The sequence below is a fragment of the Myotis daubentonii genome, chromosome 2, assembly GCF_963259705.1.
Source record: "Myotis daubentonii chromosome 2, mMyoDau2.1, whole genome shotgun sequence".
NCBI lineage: Eukaryota > Metazoa > Chordata > Mammalia > Chiroptera > Vespertilionidae > Myotis > Myotis daubentonii.
This window is the reverse complement of record NC_081841.1, coordinates 164,018,269-164,021,492: the sequence shown is the minus strand read 5'-3', so window position 1 is coordinate 164,021,492 and position 3,224 is coordinate 164,018,269.

Genomic DNA, 3,224 nt, shown 5'->3' with positions numbered 1-3,224 from the left:
CCAGCTGGTTTTTTATTGTGCAGGCAATAATTTATTAAATGCTAATTGAATAAGTGTTTAAAGGGAATACAAATATTATAAGTAGGCAATATTTATGTTAAACATACAATTATCAAAGAAATATGAAAGATTTTAAATTAAAATGTCAAATTTCAGGTCTCTAGGCTGTGTTGTCGTTATATTTCATTGTTTTGAGTAATCAGATATACATACAGACATTTAGTTCTCCAAGGCTGATTACCTGGCTGATAGTTTTCAATGGCTTTTTATGTCTGTCTTTTTCTGGTGGCCTGCTTCTGAAGCATGTCACTGGCTAATCAGTATTGTGCCACACATCAAAGGTGAAAGGTTGAAATGAGATTTGGGGATTATTCATTTTATTTTACAAGCTTCTTTTGAGCCTTCACTATGTTCAGGGTGGGATGAAGTTAATAAAATGCAAGGTTCCTACTTGAGAAGAGTCAAATGGTACCAAAAGCTAATACAAGCAAAAAGAAGTGCGAACTAAATAACTGAATACTGACTGCTCTTGAAGATCACTTCAATGTCTTTCCGCACATATCCCTTTCTTCACCTGCCACACATAATCAAGAGTTAGTATTAACTTTTTCCCCAGGTTATTGTGTTAAACTCAAAAGTTTCTGTGATTTATTCCTGACCTTTGCTAGATTTCAGCTGCCAAAACTCAGCCGGCACTTGGAGATAGATAGGAGTTCTGAATTCCAGAGGCTCTTTGAGAAGTACGGGAAAGGAAAACATAGGTAGTGTTCTCTTTAAGTAATCACCAAAAGGAGCCTACCTTATTTTCAACAGTTAGTTTTCAACTAACAATAATAATGATGCCCATACAATTTATTATAGTAAATTAGGCAGAATAAATGTAATGCCGATTCTTGGAAGAAAACTAAGAAATGTGGCAGCCCTGATATGGAAATGTCCAGAAATCCAAATAATGCAAAGACTAACCTTTTGAAGAGCAATGACTCTAGACTTCTTGCTCTCAGTCATTGGTCAGCCTCAGAAATGACAACATTAAATGACAGATCAAATAAGTATACCCAGATTGGAAAATCCTGTTGGATACTTCCAAGATTCATGGCTTACTTGAGCACAGGGAATAATCCCATCATACTAGGAAGAGAATATTTTGAATAGAAAAAGCTTGCAAAGTAAAAGACATATGATATCCTTGATTGTTTTGGCAATGTGGTTGACCTCAAGTCAGTTAATCTCTCACAGCCTCAGTTTAATTATCTATAAAATATAAATAGTAATATCCACAGCTTCATTCTTATATCAAATCAACAAATATTGAGTTGAATTACTATATATTTAGTGCTCTCTAAAATATACAAAAATGCAGAAATAATAGTCTCTGTCCTCCAGAAACTCACAATCTAATAGGAGAGATAAATACATCCATACATACATAAGAGCAGTTAATATGTTATACACACTGGTACATGGTAAGAATTGGGGAGTTTAGGAAAACTCATCAGAAGAACTGGTACTTGAGTTGAGCCTTAAAGGAAGTTTACTAAGTAGACAAAAAGTTAATGGCATTGCTAGCAAAATGACTATCTTGTGGAAAACTGAAAGGGATGCAACAGCATGGCCAGTTCAGGAAAAAAAGTTAAATCTCAGCATGCTTAGGGAGGGCCTTGTGTTCCATTCATGGCAATGCCCTTTCCCATGGCCCATGTTTCTCAAATGTCTAAGGACTACATGCCACGGACTCATCTGGGATGTCTGTTTAGAACACAGATTCATGGACTCCAACTCTGATTTATATCATCAGAACCTCTGAGGTGGGGACCAGAAGTATTTGATTTAACCAAGACTTCATGGGGCTCTTAAGTACCTAGATTGGGGAAGCCCTGTAGTGTAGCTATTTGCACAGCACTGAGTATATTAAGCAAGGAATAATATAATATAATAAATGCTTTTTCATAAGACTGCTTTGGAAGCAGCAGGGGCAGGGATTAGAGGGCTACAACACAAGGAGCAGTGAGACTGTATAAACAGCTACTGCAGCTGACAGGTAAAAGAGATGAGGGCCTGAGAGAGAAAAGTGTGTGGGATGGTGGAAACAGGTCAGGTCACGGGGAAAGACACCGTCATCTTAACATATTGACCAAATAAAGGTAAAGCTCAATTAAGAATCTTCTGGCTGAAATGACCATTAACCTAGAACAGGGATCAGTCAAGTATGGCCCAAGGGCCAAATCCTGGTTTGTAGCCTGATTTTGTAAGTAAAGTTTTGGAATACAGTCACACCCATTTGTTTATGACAGCACAATTGAGTGGTTGTAACAAAAACTGAATAGCCCACAAGGGCTAAAATGTTTACTACCTGGCCTTTATGGAAAAAAAAAACATTGCCAAGCCATGAGTTATAAATAATAGTAAAGGAAAAGAGGCAGCAATTAAATTGGAGGAGAAAAAAAGAGTTCTGGGATGTAATGAATTCTACTTTGGAAATGAGTGTAAGGTGCCATGGGGCATCCACAGAAAAATTTAGATCCATCTAGGCTAAAGACAAAAATTTGTTTATCATGGCTTAGAAATGCTAATTAGAGAATGAATAGAAATCAAGGAGAAGCAGAAAAAAGTAGAGAAAAGAGAAAAGGAGAGATGGAGAATAAAATACAGAGGTCACAGATATAAGAGAAGTGGACAGAGAAGAGAAATTAGGAAGAGATTGTAAGGAACAAAGAAACTGGTGTCCCAGAAGCCAAGGATAAGGTAATGCAAAAACAAAGGAAGAGGCTAAGAATTAAAGTGAAAAGAAAAAATTGCCAATTCAAAAAAACATCAGAAATTTCATCTAGAGCAGTGTGTGTGTGTGTGTGTGTGTGTGTGTGTGTGTGTGTGTGTGTGTGTGTGTGTGTGTGTTATGATGACAATACATCTCTATTTTCTCATTTCCTATTCATTCATGAACATATATTTTATATATATCATATCACTTTAATAATAGAAAAGGATTAAGCTTTTGGTTAAAGATAAGTATATTATACAAATAAGCTTTTTTCCTCATCCTCTTTCTAAAACTCCACTAAAAGACAGAAAAAAAAGTAAAATGGTACTATAGACTGACAAAGATAGAGATGAAGAAGTAGGTGCCAGGGGACTAGAAATGTTAATGAAATTGTGTGAGATGAAAACCAGATAGATGAGGGACAACTTTTTCAGATTTTTATTTTGTCTAGTAAATGTCTGCC